The sequence below is a fragment of the Zea mays genome, chromosome 10, assembly GCF_902167145.1.
Source record: "Zea mays cultivar B73 chromosome 10, Zm-B73-REFERENCE-NAM-5.0, whole genome shotgun sequence".
NCBI lineage: Eukaryota > Viridiplantae > Streptophyta > Magnoliopsida > Poales > Poaceae > Zea > Zea mays.
In genome coordinates, this window is record NC_050105.1 from 54722694 (window position 1) to 54746142 (window position 23449).

At 44.7% G+C, this 23449-nt stretch overlaps 1 pseudogene across 1 annotated transcript; it reads left to right on the plus strand.

Moving 5' to 3' along the window:
• Positions 1–1208: 1208 nt before the first annotated feature.
• On the plus strand, positions 1209–2066 carry LOC100382266 (uncharacterized; annotated as a pseudogene). The gene is made up of 2 exons (NR_157315.1): positions 1209–1512; positions 1935–2066. The product of NR_157315.1 is annotated as an uncharacterized protein (transcript).
• Positions 2067–23449: the final 21383 nt, after the last annotated feature.

Genomic DNA, 23449 nt, shown 5'->3' on the forward strand with positions numbered 1-23449 from the left:
GACGAGATTTCTGTTAAGGGGGTAGAATTTGTAGCACCCAAAACCTTATGTTAAGGATTTATGAAATTCTCTAGAGGTCTTGAGTTAAAATACCCTTTTTTAAAAAAAACTTTTCTTATCTTGAAGTTGCTCCTCCTCAAATTCTTCCCTAATAAAAATACTACTAGACGAATTAAGTTATCCCTTTTTGTAACTATACGTGTAAGTGATCACTAAAGGATGTAAGATAAAGCATCTCTCAATAAAAGTTATACACTAGGAATTATTTTCTTACAATAACTAGAATTTGTGTGTATAAATTTCATGTTTGAAAACATCTACTTAAATAAGTAAGATAATAAATAAATAAATAAAATCATGTCTTGCATTCATGTTGGGGTTTTGATGGTGAATTTGAATTGACTTAAAGCTTCAACTCGATGTGAATTGAATTAAAACTTGAAATGGAAAATAAATAAAAGAACTAAATAAACCCTGCACTCATGCTTGGAGATTCGGCTGTGCATTTAAAAGTTGAACTCAAACTTTGAGTGTAAATTCCAAACTAAATTTGAGTTTGAATCAAGAAGAAATAAAGAAAATAGGGAAGAAAATGAATACAGAAATAAATAAATAGAAAAAAGTCTATTGGGCGTCTGGGCCTATATTCCCAAACTGGCCCAACTAACCCCCCTACGCAGCCCAAACCTGCTCAGCCGCGCCATGACTCTGCCCCAATAACTTGTGGGCCCGATGCGTCAGCCGCCTCCTCCCTAATATGCATCATCTCAGCTAGTCACTGCCAGGCGTGTCCATATGATCAGCTATACACCGGTTCACCGTGCTATTGAAGCTGCTGACTGGTGGGGCCCGTTTGTCGGATCCATCATCTCCACCAGACCATGACGCTAGCCGCGTGCGCGTTCACCGTGGGGCTTCTCTGAGCGAAACCGGCCACCGCGCGGACTCCCGTCCACTGCGCGTGGACCCCACTGCTCGGTCTCCCCACCTCATACTCGGCATTGGCGTGTGGGGTCGAGTCACCAGCGTCTGCTTCTTCCGTCCACCGCCGGTTGTTGAGATCTGAATTTCGTGCTTCGCCAAAATGAACCGGAGTCATTAGGCGGGTTGTTAGGATTGGTTCTTAGCTTCCCTTGTATTTATACGCATCGATCGGCTCCCTCGTCCCCTCATCTACTATCGTTGAGCTGTGCGAGCCGAGAGAGAGTGGACAAGAAAGGAAGAAAGTTGTCCCCGCAGCCTATTTCACCATTGCCGCCGGAAGCTCGGACCAAAGCCGAGCCTGGCTGTTCGTCCTCTGAGCGATTGGGGAGAGGACTGCGTCTAACAAAGACTTTAGCGCGGGATCGACCATCCGATGTGAGATCTCCCTCTCCACTGGTGAATATCATGGACGCCGGTATTCGCCGTGACCCAAGGCCAGTACCTCGGCGGGACCCGCGCGCTATCGTCGTCCGGTCGCCTCCACGGCCTTGTCGCTGGAGTCCCGTTGAGAGCCTCTGCTTCACCACTGTAAGTAAATCTGGTTTCTTTACCATGGTTGTAGCGCCCGACTCCCGCAGAATCGTCCATAGCATCGGCCGGGGTTGCTTCAACCATGGCGCCATCTCCCTGGGCGTTTGCGCCGCTGGCATCACTATCGGGTGTGGGAAGAAGAATGGTGGTGCGTTGGACGGGATTTGTGCGGCTAGGATTAGACTGGGGTACCGGTTAGTTCCAGTGGTTGTATGGCATCGAGATCGGATTCAACGGACGTGATGTGACCGTGCTTCATTAAACGTTGACCGTAGATCGTGCGGGGAATGGCCTGGATCGAATCTGGCGTATCCCTTCAAATCGTTAGATCGGAGCCGTAGATTTCGGATCTAACGACCATAGTCACGTATTGATTCATTAATGCCAAGATCTAATCTGGGTCGTCCGTTTTTGATCAGGTGGCTTGGTGTGAAGGATACCCCTTCGCGGCTGCAGCTTTTCTAAAGAGCCCCTGCCCTTTTGTCATATCAACCTGCAGTCCATAGGATATGTAATATAATTACAGACAAGTCCTGTAAACTTATAAATAGAACCCTGAACTCTCTGGTTATTGTGCGCGCAGTTCTGAAGTCTGATAAAATAGGAAAAATGATTTAGGAAATTGATTTCTAGTGCCAAAATAATTCCAGAACTTGTATAATTCGTAGAAAATTCATATTAGCTCCTTTTTAACCCATTCTAGTTGCAATAACTTTGTATTAGTATTGTCTCTCAACTAGTAACACTGTTTAACCATGAAACTTGAATCAAAATTGTTCATTTAAATTAATCTATTCTAGGTGCTTAATAACTTCAGAAATTCATAATTTCTTAACCGTAACTCCGAATTTAGCGATTCTTGTTCCTACGATCTCGTTACGATACATAGATTATTATTATACATTTTATTCTTATGTTTGATGTGATGTTAATTTTGCCTATACCATGTTTGATTGTATTGCTACGTTTAGCAGTGAGGCCACGAGAATCTGAAGAGCAAGTTGGTACCTGGAATCTCAAGTGCCAGACAAGTTGTGTCCTTGATCACTTCCTTTTTACCCAGTAATGTTCTTATTAATCATAATGATCTTCATAGGTTAATTTTGATAGGACCCAATAGGTTACCCTAGATTTTGACTATCTTTATACGTTGTTTCACCACTGGTTTTACTACTAAATTTTTGGGTAGTACATGATATTGCTTTATGTGGCTTTGGGTATAGAGATATCCATCACTCATTGTTAAACTTTTTTATTATCTGTTTATTATTTACTATTCATGATAAGATCATTATGTTAATGGGAACATGGAGAACCACCCGGGAAAACAGTGCTACCACAAGCGTTTAATGGGACGCCCTTGGCTGATTAACTAGGAAAGCTAGTGGATGACTACCTTACCCAAAAGGGGCAAGGGAAGTAGGGGAGTGGTCAGTGTAGGGAGGTCCTTGGGTTGATTTTGCTGCGACGGCGGTCAGACGAGGGATTCCTGCACTGGAGCTTCCTATAAACTGTAGCGGGTTTTCTGAAGCTAGTGGAACTTTGTAAAGGCCTCGTAGTGGTACCTTACCTCGCTTCCTTGGTAGAGGTGTATGGGGTCTGATCAACTCTGTGGCAAATGGGTAACACGATTTGTGGGTAAAGATGTCCTCTGCAGAGTGTAAAACTGGTATACTAGTCGTGCTCACGGTCATGAGCGGCTCGGATACTCACATGATTAATTTATGGAACTTAAACTTAATTTGTCATTTGCATCGCATTGGGATTATTTTTATTATTACTTTTACTTATTATTACTATGGTTTGGTATCTACTTACACTTAGTAACTGCTAATAAAATTGTGACCAACTTATAAAAGCAATGCTCAGCTTCAGCCTTTATTACATTGATTTGCCTTACACTCCACATGAACTCCCACCTTTGGTGAGTTCATGCACATTATTCCCCACAACTTGTTGAGCGATGAACATGTGTGAGCTCACCCTTACTGTCTCACACCCCCACAGGAGAACAGGTGGTCGAAGAGGAGCCGCCTAACTCTGAGGCTTTCGACTTGATCTAGGTGTCATATCCCAGTCAGCTTTGTGGCGCCAGGGAATAATATATAGTTCGCTTTATTTTATCATTTATTTCTGTAAGACTTCCGCTATGTAATAAGTACATTTATGATATTTATGACATTTATCTCTATGCACTCTGTTATTATATGTGTTGTCTTCTCTGGCGCATATATGAGATGCACCCGACTTTGTCCCTTAAAGTCCGGGTGTGACAGTTAGTGTATTTCAACTTTTATAATTGGACCAAGCCATGATTCCATGTTTTTCATGATCTTTTTACCAATTTCTTCCTCTCTACTTAAATGACCTAATTAGGGTTGTTCTAGGGTTTTAACATTTTTCCCCTTTTGAATGCATGATATGATTTAGGCATGATCCTTAAGATAAAAAGACTTAGGGTTTTCGAACCCATGTTGTTGTAGGTGAGGAAACAACAGACTTTTGCTATTTTTGTTCGAAGGTGATTCCCAAGGATGAGCCCCAGTAGTGAAGTAAGTCACAGGAGGATGTTGACCTCCCACTTTGAAAACAATAAACTTTTGTGCGGGAGGGTGCTTTGCCTCCTAGGTCTGTAATAATAATACTACTTATGCACTCTTAGTACCTGGTATTGTATTAATAACACTACTCTCTGTCTATATATTGAATGAATGTAAATTAAGTTATGGTAATTTGCTTTCGCTTATTCTTTCCTCTGATGTGATGTAATATCTGTGTGACGGGTGAAGCGCTCTTGGGCGAAATGATGAAGATACAATACCAAACTTGTTGAGTGATTATGTGCATCTACAGGGTTGTCCAAGGTCCTCAGGACAAGGACAACTGTAGGTGGGCCTAATACCTTGGGAGGTTCCGTCACAAAATATCTTACAATATAGCTAATAATAAATAAAATAACTAAGATTATTATTCCTTGGCGCCATCAAGCTGACTGGGAGACGACACCTAGACCTCGTCGAATTCGTCATAGTTGTCCTCCTCCGGGGCCACCTGCTCTTCACCTGTGGTGGGCATTGTAGGACCGGTAAGGCAACCAGAGGGGGGGGGGGGTGAATGGGAGACAATCAGTTTTTGCTTCCAAACACTAAAAATGAACTCTTCACTTCAATTGAGATGAAGCAAGTGCTCGAACCATGAACACATCAGCGAACGAGTGATCTCATGATTACAAAACATTTATAATACTCACATGAGACTAGCAAAATAAATGGAATGCAAATCGGACACCAAAAAGTCCAAAACGGTCCAATACAGTATCGTCAACAAGTGTTGTTTTTAGTAGTATGAAATTATGTTCTTGAATTTAAAACTGAAACAAATGAACTCCGATTGAGATGAAACTTTACACACACCTAAGAAAATATGTTTCCAAGATCTCCCCAAGTTTTGAGCTCAATCGGACTTGTGAATCACCCGCAGATTTAAAATACAGCCAGAAATTGGGGTTTTGTTGGGGTTTTCTAGAACGAGTTCAAACTGAGTTTTCTCAAATCGCGACCAAAATATGCAACAACTAGGTGTCTGTAGTGTTCCAAAGAGTGCAACTCGCCACCAATCAATCCCCAAACCAAATCCTCTCAAGGAAATCAAATGTTTTTCACCAACAACACAAGATCGGGAAATGGAGAAACCAAGACTATAAAACTTCAGAAATTCCAGCAAGGGTACAAACTAAGATTTGAAGCCAAAGAGCCCTTTGGGCCGGACTGGTGACCCTTCCTCTGATTAAACTTGAAAATCAAGAACACAGTCGAAGTACAAAATCGCTGCGAAACGCTGGGCTCAACTGGTGTCTACCTAGAGAGAAAACTAGGAGCTATAGAATTAGTGCTCAAAGCAAATGGCAGCCAAGAGATGTTACACTAACCATCCCTCCCCTCTATTTATAGAGAAAAAGTCTCACTTCCTAATCGACCCCTATTTACATAGAGCCTATCCACTCCACCGGGGGCGAAGTAGACCAACTCCTAGGTTTTCGATCCAACAGCCACGTCCTTCACATGGAGTTGCTTCGCCTTGACGCACCCTCTGCGATCATGTCGCGTGCCGCCACTGGTTCCCTCCGGAACCGCCACCGTTGAGTTTTGAGGCCCAAACTCAGCAAAACCCACCATCTGTAGCGCTGGGTGGTTTTGAGGCCCAAACCACCAAACCAGCCATGAGCACCGCAGCTCATGCATGTCCTCCACGATCAGACGCGTGTCCCGCTAGTCCTCGACCACGCTGGCGACACGGTCCACTCCACCGCGTCCTCACGCAAGTGCGTGTCCCGAGTGTCAGCCACCGCGGTTGGTCTCCTGGCTGCTCTGATCCATCAGTAAAGACCCAGCACTCGCCGTTCACCTCTACCAGTCCATCAGCACGAGCCCGCATGACCTTCACCTCAGCTGTCGACCATCATTCATGTGCTCCACACCTGCACACCACAAGTCGACCAACATGGTTGTACAAGCATAATCTCACACTCTGGTCAGTCCACTGACTACCCTAGAGTGCTACCCGTTGACAATCACTCATCATCAATCCGAATCACAAGGGACAAGTCAACCTTGTGTTCACAATCTCCCCCTTGATGAGTGCATTCTCAACACCACCATTTGAGCATATGTAAACAGAAAGAGGAAGAAGAAGAGAAACTCACTCAAATGACCATAAGCCAGATAAAAGACAGACAAGTCATTTAGAGTTAGCAAAACTTGGTCCCCAAAGAAATGGGCAATGGCTCAACACGACCGAGCAAGAAAAGGCTAGCCCTTAATAAAAGGCAAAAGCAGGGTTCAACACCACTAGCCAGAGGCCAAAATCTCATTGAAGCACAAAAGGCTTTATCAGAGCATAAAAAACCAATTCAGAGCATAAGATTAGCAAAAAAGATAAAATCAAAGCTAGTTCCTCCAGAAGGAGGGAAACAACTCAACACAACTAGCAATAGCTCCAAATAACACATCTCACCCTCTTGAATGAGAGGAAGCCCGAAAGACAAAATTCTCGCCCTAGATAGAGGAAATGGGAAATCTCAAAATCTCTCCCCATGTTGACAAGTGAACTTATCAAGCACAGACAGGGGTAGAAAGAAAAAACTCCCCCTTGACAAGAGAACCTCCCTTGAGAAAAAGCAGAAATGCAACAGAGGGTATGAAATAGAGAAAATGCATGAGCTTCAAGAGTATACTAGTCAGAGTGTAAAAAATGCTCTGAGTGGTGCTGTGCAAAGTGTGCAGCAATAATGCACGTGCTAGCAAATGCTCAAACTGGCATATGCACAAGATATGTGAAGTGTAATTATTTTGATTCAGTTTTAAGCATTTCAAAGAGGTGTTCACCACAAAGACAACACTAAGCATATAGTAAGCAGCAAATCACCTAAGTGCCAGTCACAAGTGAACAAGGTGAACTACCCCAAACAGTGAGCACTCATCATGCTAGAAACATATCTAAAATAGATACCATTTGAAATTTTCAAGATTTATCAGATTTTGCAGCGGATTCCAAATTTCATTGAAAAGCATGTGAGCGCGAGAGGTTGTAAGCATTGTCTTTGTCTGACTTTTCAATCAGGTGTGCCTATGCAGACAAGCAATCAGAAGCTAAAAACACCGGTTTCGATCGTCCACTACACTGCTCAAGTTCATCCAAAAGTGCAAATGGAAGCCGTCTCAATACAGTGATGTGGTGAAAATACAAACTCATCTCGATCTTTCTGATTATCACTTATCTTGATTTTGAATTTTCAGCATGATATGAATAAATCAAGACAAGTGAATGACTCAAAGCATGAGACATAGCCACCTAGCATACTAGTAATAGCAAAAAGTATTTCAACACATCCTACACATGCTAGGTGCCAATCTTAATGGTGAACAATTTTAGATTGAGCAAGTAATAGTCAAGTTCACAATTATGAAAACAGCTTAGCTCAACAATATTGTATCAATATGAGCAAAAAGAGCCTAAGCATGCCATAGCATTATCATGTACACAAAGAACATACTACTAGGAGCAGAATCACATTCTAGCAGTTATACAAGAGAAACTCAATATGACATGAAGATATAATACATAAGAAAGTGAAAGCGGAAAATAAGAAGAAAAGACCAAAAGGGAGCCCTCTAATAAAAAAGGGAAACAAACACCCAATTCCCCTCGCAAATGAACAAAAGTTTTTTGATCAAGGGGTTTGGTCAAAATGTCAGCAAGCTCGCGAGTGGTATCAATATAGCGCAATTTGATGTCACCTTTCTCATAATGATCACGAAGAAAGTGAAAGCAAACATTAATGTGCTTGGTCCTCAAATGCAGCACATGATTCTTGGCAACACTTATGGCACTCGTGCTATCACAAAACAAAGGCACATGATGAAAATCCAAGCCAAAATCCCGTAAGGTAGCCATCATCCAAAGTAACTGCGAACAACAGCTAGCGACAACAACATACTCAGCCTCTGTGGTAGGCAGGGCAACACTAGACTGTTTTCGAGAAGACCATGAAACCAACGGAGTACCCAAAAACTGACAAGTCCCAGAAGTAGACTTGCGCTCCAAAAGGCAACCCACAAAATCAGCATCAGAATAACCGCGCAAAGACAGAATGGATGATGAGGAGTACACAAACCAAACTCAGGAGTGAAACGTAGGTTCCTCATAATCTGTTTCACAGCCTTTCTGTGAGATGTGCATGGGGAAGCCTAGAAATGAGTGCACAAACACACTACGAAGTGTATGTCCAGCCTCGTCGCAGTCAAATACAGGAGAGAGCCAATCATGCTCATGTACTCCTTCTGGTCCACGGGTTCGCCATCCTCATCAGTGTCAAGTGTCGTCAAGGTGGACATGGGTGTCAAAAGAGGCTTGCCCTCGCCCATGTCAAACTTCTTCAGGACGTTCTTTGTATACTTGCCTTGATGCACAAAGGTCCCATCTTGAGTCTGCTTGATTTGTAACCCGAGAAAGAAGTTCAGCTCGCCCATCATGCTCATCTCAAATTCCCTGCTCATAAGGCTTGAAAATCTAGACACAAGAGCATTAGAAGAACCACCAAAGATGATATCATCCACGTTAATCTGGACTAAAAGTGTGTCATTGTTATGCTTGAGGAGAAAAAGTGTTTTGTCCATAGAGCCCATTTTAAAACCCTTAGAAAGCAGAAAAGATTTCGAACGCTCATACTAGGCTCTAGGGGCTTGTTTCAAACCATACAAAGCGTTTTGGAGTTTAAAAACGTGGTTTAGAAACTTGGAACTCGCAAAACCTGTAACACCCCGTCCAATCCCTGGACCAGCGATACTTACTCCTGGCATCTCTCTAGGATCATTTATCTTCTCCATAGACCAACACGTGTCTTTTGTGCGCACTTTTTCCTCACTCATGCGCACCCGAGAAAACTTCTCGGTCGGTCACCGATCCCAAATTGCTCCAAGCCAAGCACGCTTAACTTGGAGGTTCTTTCGAGATAAGCTTCCGAAAAAGAAGATGCACCTTGTTGGTACGAATACTCTATTAATTCTATTAAGCCTTGGGCCAGGACATCACCATCCTAGGGGCCAGGATATCACAATCCACCCCCTTAGAAGACTGATGTCCTCGTTGGTCAACCCCAATCCAGGAATCTCCCTCTTAGCCACGTCTGTGTGTCTAGTGCCATCATATGCCATGCCATGTGACCACTCCGGGCCCACATGCGCCATATACCCGAACCCCCTAGCCCAAACACGCCCATGAAACCTCGAGGGTTGGCTTTGATACCACTTGTAACACCCCGTCCAATCCATGGACCGGCGGTACTTACTCCTGCTAGCTGTCTAGGATCATGTATTGTCCCCACAGACCAACACGAGTCTTTTGTGCGCACTTTGTCCTCACTCATGCGCACCCGAGAAAACTTCCCGATCGGTCACCCATCCCCAATTGCTCCAAGTCAAGCATGCTTAACTTGGAAGTTCTTTCAAGATAGGCTTCCGAAAAAGAAGATGCACCTTGTTGGTATGGATACTGTATTAATTCTATTAAGCCTTGGGACAGGATATCACCATCCCAGGCGCTAGGATATCACAATGCACCCCTTAGAAAGTCGGCGTCCTCGTCGGTCAACCCCAATCCAGGAACCTCCCCTCTTAGCCACGCCTGTGTATCTAGTGTCATCATATGCCATGCCATGTGACCACTCCATGCGCCATGCACCATATACCCGAACCACTAGCCCACACACGCCTGTGAAACCTCGAGGGTCGGCTCTGATAGCACTTGTAACACCCCGTCCAATCACTGGACCAGCGGTACTTACTCCTGATAGCTGTCTAGGATCATATATTGTTTGACACGAGTCTTTTGTGCGCACTTTGTCCTCACTCATGCGCACCCGAGAAAACTTCCCGGTCAGTCACCCATCCCAAATTGCTCCAAGTCAAGCACGCTTAACTTGGAGGTTCTTTCGAGATAGGCTTCCAAAAAAGAAGATGCACCTTGTTGGTATGGATACTCTATTAATTCTATTAAGCCTTGGACCACCATCCCAGGGGCCAGGATATCACCATCCCAGGGGCCAAGATATCACAAAACCAGGGGTTGCCTAACATATACCTCTTCCTCTATATACCCATTCAAAAAGGCACTTTTGACATCCATTTGAAAAAGCTTAAAGGATCATAATGGCCTCTAAACGGGCAACAGGGGCAAAGGTCTCCTCATAATCAATTCCCTCTTGTTGGCAAAACCCTTGGGCAACCAACCTCGCCTTGTTTCTCACTACCAAACCTTCCTCACTCTGTTTGTTTTTGAAAACCCATTTTGTACCGATGGGATGGCAGTTAGAAGGAGGTGGCACCAAAACCCAAACCTGATTTCTTTCAAAATTTTCAAGCTCTTCATGCATAGCATTAACCCAGTTAGGATAAGATAAAGCATGTCCAACATCTCGGGGCTCAAAAGTAGCAACAAAAACTAAGTGAGCAAAATGAGAAATCTGTTGTGACCTAGAGCAAGTGACTCGCTCATGAAGCTCCCCGATCATCTACTGAGGTGGGTGACGGCGTTGAATATGCCGTGGAGCCTCCCTTGAGGAAGTGGCCTCCCCCTCAACAGCAACTTCAACTCCTCCAGTCTCAGCAGGAGCTGGTCGAGCTGACCCCAAGTGGTGGAAGGAGTGGGGTTGGGTCTATCAGCCATAGTAGTGGAAGCAGGCTCGACTAGGGTGGCCGATGGAGTTGGCTCGAGAGCAACCCAATCGATGTCGTCGTGCTCCTCCTCCTCCACAAAGATGGTTTGTCCCATCTGATCTGGACCTGCAGGCTCAAAGACAGGGGATGGACAAGGTGCAGTCTCATTGAATGTAACCTCACAAGTCTCCATAATGCGCTTAGTCTCTAGGTTAAGAACACGATAAGCATGAGAATGTAATGCATAACCCAGAAAAATCCCATCAGAAGACAGTGACTCAAACTTGTCCAGATTACCCTGTTTCAGCACAAAGCATCTGTAGCCAAATACCCTAAAATGGCTGACCTTGGGTGGCCATCCAAATTGCAGCTCATAAGAATTTTTGTTCAAAAAAGCCCGAAGAAAGATGCGATTGGACACATGGCAAGCAGTGTTCATCGCTTCGGCCCAAAAACGCCTAGGAGTCCTATACTCATCAAGCATCATCCTGGCCATCTCAACAAGGGTTCAATTTTTGCGTTCAAAAATACCATTCTGTTGGGGCACATACGGAGAGGAAAATTGATGCTCCAGTCCCAAAGAAGCACAAAAGGTTGTAAATTGAGTATTTTTGAATTCTATGCCATTGTCACTACGTATAGCTCTCATGGCATTTTTAGGAAACTCATTTTGCAACTAAAGAATCAAATCTTGAGCATGAGTAAAAGTCTCATCCTTCGCCGTCATAAAGAACACCCAAGAGTAGCGAGAGAAGTCGTCGATAACCACAAGCACATACCACTTCCCTCCAAAAGAGCAAACCGTGGCTGGACCAACACTGTCCATATGATGCAATTCGCCAGGATGCGAGGTCATCACCTTGGTGACCGGGGAATGGGAAGCAACAATCATTTTGCCATGATAACAAGGGTAACAGACAAGATCTTTCTCAAATTTTAATTTGGGCAATCCTTGGATGAGGTCAAGTGAGCTCAAACGACACAAAAGATCAAAGCTCAAGTGACCTAGCCTCATATGCCACTTCCAAAGAGAAGAGGAAGATCCTGCCAGCAAACATCGAGAAGGGCCAGAAGAATGTGAAAAATCAACACTGAAAACTCGACCAAAAGGGGAAATCTGGCAAATAAGATCCCCACGGGCATCCAAAACTTGAGGCAAGCCCTTTTTAAAGCGCACTTCATAGTCATCCTCAATGAGTTGCGAAACTGAAAGCAGATTGAAATGCAGATTCGAAACCAAAGCAACATCCTTGAGAATAAAGCTCTTGTTCACCCGAATGGTGGCACGAGAAACAACCTTACCTCTTGACTTATCCCCGAATGTGATGTATTCCTTACCAATCACGGGGTCAAGGCTGGAGAACCATTTTGAGCTTCCGGTCATGTGGCCCGAATAGCCGGAATCCATGAGCCATGTGTTCTCTAGGCCTCCGTCCTGCATCAATAGTAAGACACGGGGTGAGCAAATGGCACAACACTAGGGTAAGTAAACTATGAAGAATACCAGTGCTACAACATTTGCCCCTAAAAAGTGTTAGGGAAAACACCAAACATCCCCGGTTTCGAAGGGAAGTGATCACCACAAGAAGGAAATTGTGGTCCGCTAGGGAAGTATGAACCAAAGCCTCTGTCACGTGGTCGTTGGCCATATGGCACACGACCAGCATCCCGTCGGGCACAACCACCACGTGGTCTCACTGCCTGAGGCCTAGCGGCAAGAGCCAAAACACCTCTAGGCCTCGCAGGACGTCTCTAAACAGGCTGAGCATGAACACCATGAGAGGGGCGGTTCATGTCCTTCCTACTCGACTCAGAAAATCGCCGCTCATCTCTCTTCCTCCTAAAGCAAAAAGAAGCTATATGCCCATCCCTCTCACAATTCTCAATGGTACCTCACCTCTCTCTTGGTTCGATTTTGTTTGTGGGAGGGGGCTTTCTTTTTTGATGGCTGAGGGGGCTTTCTTTTGTGGGAGGGGATCGCTAGAGAAGTGGGGAAAGGTGTCAAGTGTGTTCCTGAGATGGTTAGGTTTTGGAAGCCACACTTGTTTCTGAGGAGGAGCTCTCACAGGTTCATCAATCACACCATCTCTCACAGGGGTGATAGGCTTAGCAGGGCTGGTTTTGATAAGCTTGGGAGTGGGTGAAGGTTTCTCTAAAGGTGTCAAACCACTGCACTCACCAACCTTCCCAAAGCGAGCGACACTTCCATCCTTAGCAGCAAAGCCTAAACCCGGTCTACCAGTTCCCCTCTTGAACTGACTGACCATCATGCCCAACTGGGGCTCACTGCACGACACCCAACTCAAGATAGATCGAAGGTCTATGTTTTCTTCCTCGATTCTTGTCTTGTCGTGTCTGCAGGACTCAATGGCAGACTGCAAACCCTCACAAAGTGCACACTGCGCAGGTGCAGGGACACTCACTGAGCTATCCTTCTCAAGCAAAGCTATCCTAACGTCTCTCTCTGCTAGCTTAGACTGTAAGCTAGGACAAACAGTACACGCACCCAACAGGATAGATCAAGATCTCAACTCATCGCGCTCATCTAGCAAGGTGGAGTACTTGGTCTGCAAAGTGGTGATGTTGGACATGTGTAGAGTGCACTCATCACATTCAATCTTGTCAGACACCACAACTGAAGCTCTAGTAGACTCAAGTTCCCTAAGCGTGTTCTCGAACTTGGATCTAAACTCTCTCCTCTCTCGAGCAGCCTGCCTAAGCAACTTATCTTGACTAGGCAAAACAGCGTTTAGCACTTCTATCTCAGCGACGAGATCATTGGCGGATGGTAGTACCTCAGAAGTAGTGTCGTCGCCAATGTCTTTGTCGTCGCCGGTGCCGACCACGTCCTCACCAAGTGCCATGGTGCAGAAGCCTCCTGCAGAGTCGGGGATGGAGCATAGCCCGTTCAGCTTGTCCTCGACCCTTCTCTCAGTCTCCTCATCGCTTGAGGAAGATACAACATCATTGGAGTCGTGGTCAAGGTCGCTGAGGGAGGCGAGGAAGGCACGCTCCTTCATCTTTGCCTTCTGAAGGTACTTCTTCTTAAGCGCCTCCTTGTTGAATCCTCCCTTGGACTTGTACTTGCCAGAGGAGTACTTGCCCTTCGCCGACCAGAGTGATGGTCGCGCGGGCCAGACTCCGATTTGCCCTTCTTGGGGTAGCTGGCAACGAAGGGGTCAGGGTCGCCATAGTTGTAGCATCTGTCCTTGGACCCACCACGCCGCCGGCACATACAGTTGTTGTGGAACCGCGTGAACCGACTGGCCACAAGTGCCAGTTCCTCATCCCCAAGGCTCTCCACTTGCTCCTCTATAATAGACAACAAAGAAGATAGAGCAAACATAGCAGGTGATGAGTTAGAAGCAGAACCACCTCCAGAGACTAGGGCCATGGTGGGTGCACTAGGGTTCTCAATCTTGGCCCGAGTCTGGTGGTCAATCTCTATGGACTTGAGCTTGCTGAAGAGCTCGTCCACTATGAGATTTTCGTAGTTGGGCGATTCAACGATCGTCGAGACCTTCACCTCCCAAACCTTCTGATCTAGAGCATGTAGTAATTTCAGCGCTCTCTCATGATCACTATAGGGTAGCTGTGCCTTGTTGGCATGCATCTTGTTCACAATTGACTGGAACCTGGAGAACATAGAATCAATGGTCTCTCTAGCCAACTGTGTGAAGTTCTCGTACTCTCGCCTGTACGTCTCAAACAGTCTGGTCTACACATGATCGTTGCCCTCATGGAATCTCTCGAGGGTAGACCAGATCTGATGAGCCGTAGTCAGATGTCCAACTCACTCAAACTCACCAGCGAGAGACACAAGAACAAAGCATTTTGAGCTTTGTTGATCGAATCATGGAGCATTGAAATTCACATCAAGGCAAATTTCCCAAACCCGGTAACTGATGCTCTGAAGATACACAGACATGCGAATCTTCTAGTACGGGTAATTGGTCCCATCGAAGAACGGAGGTTTGCCAACACCTTGTTCCATGTCGCCTACGTGGATTTCGAACCGATTAGGGAAAAGAAAACCTTAACCTGACTCCGATACCAATTGTAGGACCGGTAAGGCAGTCGGAGGGGGGTGAATGGGAGTCAATCAGTTTTTGCTTCCAAACACTGAAAATGAACTCTTCACTTCAATTGAGATGAAGCAAGTGTTCAAACTATGAACACATTAGCAAATGAGTGATCTCATGATTAAAAACGTTTTTAATACTCACATGAGACCAACAAAGCAAACAGATCACAAATCAGACACCAAAAAGTCCAAAACGGTCCAATACAGTATCGTCAACAAGTGCTGTTTTCAGCAGTAGGAAATTCTGTTCTTGAATTCAAAACTGAACCAAACGAACTCCGATTGAGATGCAATTTTACACACACCTAAGAAAATATGTTTCCAAGATCTCCTCAAACTTTGAGCTCAATCGAACTTGTGAATCACCCGCAGTTTTAAAAATACAGCCAGAAATTGGGTTTTGTTGGGGTTTTCTAGAACGAGTTCAAAATGAGTTTTTCTCAAATCGCGACCAAAATCTGCAACAACTAGGTGTATGCAGTGGTCCGAAGAGTGCAACTCACCACCAATCAATCCCCAAACCAAATCCTCTCAAGGAAATCAAATGTTTTTCACCAACAACACAAGATCGGGAAAAGGAGAAACCAAGACTATAAAACTTCACAAATTCCAGCAAGGGTACAAACTGAGATTTGAAGCCAAAGAGCCCTGTGGGCCAGACCGACGAATCTTCCTCTGATTAAACTTGAAAATCAAGAACACAGTCGAAGTACAAAATCGCTACGGAACCCTCGGCTCAACTAGTGTCTACCTTGAGAGAAAACTAGGAGCTCTAGAATGAGTGCTCAAAACAAATGGCAGCCAAGAATGCTGAACTAACCAGCCCTCCCCTCTATTTATTGAGAGTTATTCTCACTTCCTCAACTACCCCTATTTACATAGAGCCTATCCACTCCACCGAGAGAGAAATGGACCAACTCCTTGGTTTTTGATCCGATGGCCACGTCCTTCACACGGAGTTGCTTCGCCTTGATGCACCCTCCGCAATCACGCCATGTGCCACCACTAGTTCCCTCCGAAACCGCCACCGCTGAGTTTTGTGGCCCAAACTCAGCAAAACCCGCCATCCGTAGCACTGGGTGGTTTTGAGGCCCAAACCACCAAACTTGCTATGAGCACCGCACCTCATGCACGTCCTCCATGATCATATGTGTGTCCCACCAGTCCTCGACCACGCCAGTAACACGATCCACTCCACCATGTCCTCGTGCAAGTGCGTGTCCCAGGTGTCAGCCACTGTGATTGGTCACCTGGCTGCTCTGATCCATCAGTCAAGACCCAGCTCTCGCCCTTCACTGCTACCGGTACATCATCATGAGCCCGCATGACCTTCACCTCATTCGCCGACCATCGTTCCTATGCTCCATACCTGCACACCACAAGTCGACCGACATGGTTGCACAAGCATAATCTCACACTCTGGTCAGTCCACTGACTACCCCAGGGTGCTACCCATTGACAATCACTCATCATCAACCCGAACCACAAGGGACAAGTCAACCTTGTGTTCGCAGGGGTTATCGCAATAGTAAGCTCACAAAAGTTCATCGCTCAACAACTGTGGGGAATAATGTGCATGAGCTCACTTACGGTGGGGGCTCATGTGCAGTGTAAGGATGATAACAAATAATGATTATAGATGAGCATTACTTTTAATAAGTTGGTCAAATTTTATTAGCAATTATTAAGTACAAGTGTATACTTGTTGGGGGCCTTCGTCTTCTAAAGGTCCTCAAAAACACAACTAACATGTTTTCCAAGTATAATATATTCACAGGGACCTTCGGAGTCGGAATGAAGCTGTACATGATATGAAAAGCATAGTCTAGGAGAAGGTTGAACCAGTTCCGAAGCTACACGTAGAGAAGCTTCGGCTTAGCAGCGGAAAATGAAACCGACTTAAAGAGGAAAAGGCTATCTAGTCCTCGATAGATTGTCTTTAAGTCAATAGTAAACACAAAAGTCGTGGATGTAATTTTACACAGGTTGTGTCCTGTACCTATAAATAGATGAACAATAACACCATACTGTTCACGCTGACTTGTATTCACTCGCACATCACGCCTGGATCTTTACCTTCTGTCAAGCAGAAGGTATAAATGTAACTCGATATTGTTCATGTTTATTCATGAGAATATAAGGAAAATGTTCTGATAATGTCATATGATTATTCATGTTATTTTCCATGTTTCATATGCTTCTACTTTCATTATTATATGCTGAGATGATGAAGGTATGTCCTTCATGACCTTCGTATGAAGATCATTATATCCTAAAGGAGATAATGCTTCGAAGGATGAAGGTCTTTAACCATTAACATTTTATGTTGCCTTGTTCTTAACTCATAGCATTTGGGAACAAGTCCCCAACATTGGCGCCCACCTCCGGTGAACTCATTTGACCACCTTCGGCAAGCTGTGACCTTCGTCATGCCACCGAAGAAAACTTCAGGGCTAGGGGCTGCACTGCAGCCACTGGATGTCAATTAGGAAACCCTGCGTGAAACCAGAAATCAAAAAAGGAATGCTACAAGTCCAACACCTCAGGAGGAGGAGCTGGACCAAGAAATTAGGGACCTTGAAGTAATCAATCAACAGGTCCAAAGGAAGAAGGAGAAGATGCTTTGTCTTGATGATCTTCAGAAGAAGATCGACAAAGCCGCTAAGGAAATGCGTCATCTCACCCAAGATGACCAGGACCGACGACCTCAATGTAGAGAGCTTCGCCAGGACAACTCCTACGATGATGAAGAGTGGTATGATGATTTCCACCATGGAAATTTTGCTTTTGATGATGCTTCTCCTCTGTTAGCAGAACTGCAGGCTACACCATGGCCTCCATCATATAAGCCACCCTAGCTTCCCATGTATGATGGGCACTCTGATCCGAAACAGTTTTTGATGAGCTATGAAGCAACCATATCTTCATATGGGGGCAATACTGCAGTCATGGCGAAATCCTTCGTCATGGCAGTCAAGAATGTTGCACAAACCTGATACTCCTCTCTTCGGTCAAGAATAATCACATCATGGCAGAAGCTGAAGGACATGCTGATCACCAGTTTTCAAGGGTTTCAGATGAAGCCGATTACTGCTCAAGCTTTGTTCCAGTGTATACAAGACCATGAAGAATACCTCCAGGCGTATGTCCGAAGGTTCTTGCGTCTAAGAGCACAAGCACCCACAGTACCCAATGAAATAGTCATTAAGGCCATGATCAAAGGCCTCCGGCTAGGACCTATGGCTTAATACTTCGCCAGGAAACCCCCTTAGACACTGGAGAAGCTGCTTCAAAAGATAGATGAGTACATCCGAGCTGACAATGATTTTCGCTAGTGAAGGAAAGAAGCTTATAGATTTTCTGAGATGACTAGGGCTTCGGAGGAAGAATCCACCCTAGGCATGTCAGATCAATCCACAGCTCCAGTCAGAGTGATGACAGAGGAAGCCAGTTTCAGAGGCCACAACAGAGCTCATAGTCTTCAGGGCAACAACAAAGCTCCTTCAGACCACCAACTCCAAGGGGCAGAGGCAGCAAGGGCTTCAGAGGAAGATATGGGGATCAGCCCAGGAAAATCTATTGCTTGTTCTGTGGTGAAGACAAGGGCCACACTACAAGAACGTGCCAGGTCACCATTCAGAAGCAAAAAGAGATTGCCGAAGCAGAAGCCCGATAGAATCAGCCGAAGCAGGTTTTACATACTGCTTTGTGCTATTCTCCTTATATACCAGAATACGTGGGTAATCAACCTACAGCTTCTGTTGCTTCAGCAATTCATTCACAAGCTTCCTGGCCCCAGCTTCCACTGCCACCACCATTGCCACCTACTCATACCCGAAGCCAGCAGTCAGAAGGGCGCCAGCACCCTGACTTCAGGGAGGAGTCCGAAGCTCGTACAGTCAACAACACTGTACCAGAATTGAAGCACATATACTGAGGAATATCCTACTTCTGAAGTACTTTTATCTTTTATGCCATTTTACTTTCTGTATGAGAAACAAGTAATGAAAAACTTAGTTTCAATTTCTTGTAATAATTCTACCTACATCAGAATGAAATATATCTTCTTCATAGATTTACGAAGCTCGAAATATGACTCTTAAGGGAACGAAGTAAATTTCAAAGCTCAAAAGTCATTCCTAAGGGAATGCAGAGCCGAAAATTGACAAAGTTACAAAAAGCCATTCCTAAGGGAGCACAGCGTAAGTTTTTTGCTCAAAAGTCGTTCCTAAGGGAATGTAGAGCCAAAACTGATGAAGCTACAAAAAGTCGTTCCAAAGGGAGCGCAGTGTAAGTTTTCTACTCAAAAGTCGTTCCAAAGGGAATGCAGAGCGAAATACCGCCGAAATACAAGGCGAAGAAGTTCAAAAGACGTTCCTAAGGGGATGCAGAACTTATACCACCGAAATAGAAGGTGAAGAAGCTCAAAAATCGTTCCTAAGGGGATGCAGAGCTTAGACTCAAAAGACGTTCCTAAGGGGATGCAGAGTCTTCCGTGTACCAGTGTGGGCGTATGTGTGGGTGTTAAAGCATCATCATATTGCATCATATCATAGCATCATTTAGCATAGCATCACATCATACATCATATCGCATCAACAGAAAGATCGAATACGAAGCAAACCTTTGGAAATACTTCGATTGAATGAAAATGTGCTAAGGCACGATGCAGGCTTCGGGTGACAATTCTATCAGATCTGCCCTAGAAGGGGCTTCCTTCTTTACGAAGCATGAAAAGAAGGGAAGGTGTTTTTTCGCCGAAGGCTCAAAAAACGGTATGTGTGTATGTTTCATGCATCGCAAAGAAATAAATTACAACAACTTGCATATTCGATTCAATGTTACATACATCAAATCTTACATAGTTTTGTTACAATAGACGACTAATCTTCCTTCAATTGTTCCATACATCAAGCATTTTAGAATATTATTACAATAAAATCTATTCTTCTCTAAGGACTTTTTCTGTGACTTTGTTCAATAGTTTATCGACGACTTTGTCGATAATGGAGTTTGCCATGCTTATAATATCCAGTGCTTCCTTCATCTCTGGATCAGCTAGGGAATTGTACGGCTCCGGTGGTGGGGATAGTTCAGCTGTAGTAGGTAAACTGTTAGTTCGAAGCCACAAAGCAAGTACTGAAGCCAAAAAATCAAAAACAATACCTATGCGCCTTTCACGTTCTGCAGCCTCCTCAGCTCGCTTTGCTTCTTCCCGGGCGTCGTGGGTGTCTTTTTCATCCTTTTTTATAATTTCGTTGGTCAACTCTCGACCATCGTTCACTCAGACATCAGAATAAAACTTCCCGCCCACTAAAGTTGCTTTGGCTAAAGGATCCTTCGTGTCATTTATGGAGAAGGCAGCTTTGGCCTGGGCTATAGCCTTAACGTGATCACATCCGGCCTTCTCCAGAATAGCTGCGATTCCCCGAGCACCGGAAAAAGCACAAATATCCCCGCGATCATTCAAGATTTCCTTCAAAGCTTCGACTTCTCTACTTATCCATTCAATAACGCCCTCAGGGTCGCCTTGAATAAAATTTTCTTCAGAAGAGTAGGCGCCCACTTTGGAGAAGCTAGTTTTTAATTTCTTCACGCAATCCAAGGATTTTTCAGAACACTTTTCCTTTGATTCGCAAAGTTCTTCAACATTTTTCTCTAGCTTATTCTTCCAATATTCACTAATCTCTTGGTTAGCCTGTGCGAGCGCGTAGTTCTCATTAGCTTCGGCCAGTTGTCTCCGAAGGTTTTCAACCTCGGCTTTTTGGGCTTCGGCCTGAGCATTGTACTTAGATTCATCTTCTTTTATTTTACTCACCAATGAAATCAAATTTTGTCTTTCTCTAGACCTTCGTTTCTTAGTTCAATTACCCTTGAGCGAAGGTTGCTGAGAGCTATTGTACAACCTTCATCTTCGGCGCTTTTTTGTGCCCTGAAGGCATTACTAAGAATCAAGCCCTGCAAAGAAGAAGAAAGAATTAAGCATGGCAATGAAATACTTCATTTCCATCTTCAAAGTTAACTTCTATACCTTTATACTGTTGTACGCGAGGCTATCAGCAAGATCATCCTTCGACATAACCGAAAGGCCTTCCTCAAGCACCGAAAATCCCATACTTTTAGCTATCTCCCGGCAAACAGATATTTTTTTGTTGTCCGGGAGACAGTATAGGAAATCATCTTCGTTAGTGCCATTAAACACTAAGGCCCCTTTCGGATATTTTAGTTTTTGGGCATAGTATCTGGCTTCCAGGATTTCTTCTTCGGATAATTTTTCCACGAAGCATGTCAAAAAATGTAATCAACATCTTCGACTGAAGCTTCGGGGGCAGGGGATTTTTCTTTTTCTGCCATACCTTGCCCTGCTGCCATGCCGGTATCTGAAGTTTGTTGATCAGCTTTGTCTTCAGGCGCGACAGCCTTTGTCTCAATGAGCACTGCAGGCCCAGCTTCGGCTTCGACTTGGACCTTGGATACTTCGACAACTTTCTTAATAGGAGCAGGGGTCAAGGTCTTTGTGGTCTCCATAACAGCATCTAGCACGCTGGCCATCCTTCTCCTCTTGGGAGCTGCGGCAGGACCTTTTTGCATCTTCGGCAAATTTGCCTCTGCTGGTGGGCTCAGAATTTCTGGCATTTTTACTGTTTCTTCCACCTTTGGCTCTTCGACCGTATCATCCTTAGCTTCGGCTGGCCCGACTGTAGGCACCTTCAGCATTACAATAGACTATTCAGCGCTCTACACGATGGAAGCAGCTTGTTTTGCTTCAGCAGTTGAAGAGGTCCCTTCGCCAAATCTAGGCACTACGACCGGTTCAATGTATTGTGCCGGTGGGTCAAAACCTTTATTTTCTTGCCCTTCGGCATAGCAGTGGTGGCCGAAGCGGTAGTTTTCCTCTTCTTTCCTTGCCTTCGCAGTGGGTAGCGATAATCAGGGTATACGAAGCCAATTGCGTCAAACACCCTGTTCATTCTTTTCTTGCCCGACCCCCAAAGGCTGCGGACAAGGCATCATCTTCGACCTTGGAATATGTCCCAAGCAGCTCATCGCTGGTAGCTTCAATCCATTTCAACCAGTCATCATTTGGTTCATCAAACTTCTCGCTAAATCTAAAGGTATATTTCAATCGAACGAGGCCACCTTCACTGGATTCGGCAGTAGTCTCCTTTGACATATCCCAACTTTCCACAAGTGGCCACACCCTGAAGGCTATGTGCTCTTGAATTATATCCCTTGTGCCAATGAAGGCACAAACATTGCTAAAGGCCTTCTGGCATGCTTCCACGTCACTTTCAATAGTGATCTTCGGCATTCGAAGGCCGAAGCGAGACCAGATGGGGCGCTGGATAATCTCCTTGATGTCTTCCCTTTTAATTAGATCATTTTTAACATAAAACCACTCCTCCATCCATGCCCCGGGCCATCTTTTCCGGAATGTTGGCACCGGGTAGCTTACATTAGGGCGAGCAATAAATCCATAACAACCGAAGTTGTTGTGGTACTGCTCTTTGCCAGTAGCCTTCGTCTCGTATAAAAGCTCGTGCATATTGCAGAAGCACTTCGCGCTAGGCTCCAGCCCCTGGCTCCTTACATCCCAGACAAATATCCCCATCCTAATTATAGCTTCGGGGGTGATCTGATGAAGAAAGATTTGAAATATCTTCAACAATTCAACCACAAATTTGCTCAAAGGGAACCGAAGGCCAGCCTTCAAAAAGCTTCAGTAGACAACAACTTCATTTTCCTCAGGAGCGGGGACGATGTTGTCTCCTCCAACCCTCACAATAGACATGTCGCGAAAGTATCTTCCTCTCATGGTGTCAATATGACTTTGTTTAATGGTCGATTTTCTGAAGACGGCATGGCTTGGTCGCCAGGGCCTATCTTCAGAAACTTCAACTCCACTCTCCACATCATAACTATCACTGTCATCAGAATCTTCAGACAAACCCTCCATTATCTCCTTAGTAATTTTCTCTGTATTCGTTTTTTCCATAGACTCATAAAACCCAGCGACAAAAGGATCCGCAGCTTTCTTTTCTTGATACAACTTCTTCTCCTCAGTTATCTTCTTCTCCTCAGTCATCTTCTTCTCCTCAGACATAGGGCAAACACGTCTTTAGACCGAAGCTCGAAAAGCTCGAAAATCAGGCGAGAGCTAATGAGTACGAGCTAAAAATTTGAGAAAATAACGCAAAAGGCAGAAATGGCGTATCAAATGCTGCCGCTGTGGGTTCATATTTATATGCGTAGCACTTTGCAACTTGGTGAGCCCCGTTTGTCATTGACTTTCGCTATTCTAGCGAAGGGAAGGTGTTTTTTCGGACCTTTGGCTTAGGGCCTTCGTTCATGTCGCAGTCTGAGTTTATTGTTATAACAAATTAATACTACGAGGGGCTACTGTTGGGCTCCTTCGTCTTCTAAAGGTCCTAAAAACACAACTAACATGTTTTCCAATTATAATACATTCACAGGGACCTTCGGAGTCGGAATGAAGTTGTACATGATATGAAAAGCATGGTCTGGGAGAAGGTTGAACCAGTTCCGAAGTTACGCGTAGAGAAGCTTCGGCTTAGCAGCGGAAAATGAAACCGACTCAAAGAGGAAAAGGCTATCTAGTCCTCGATAGATTGTCTTT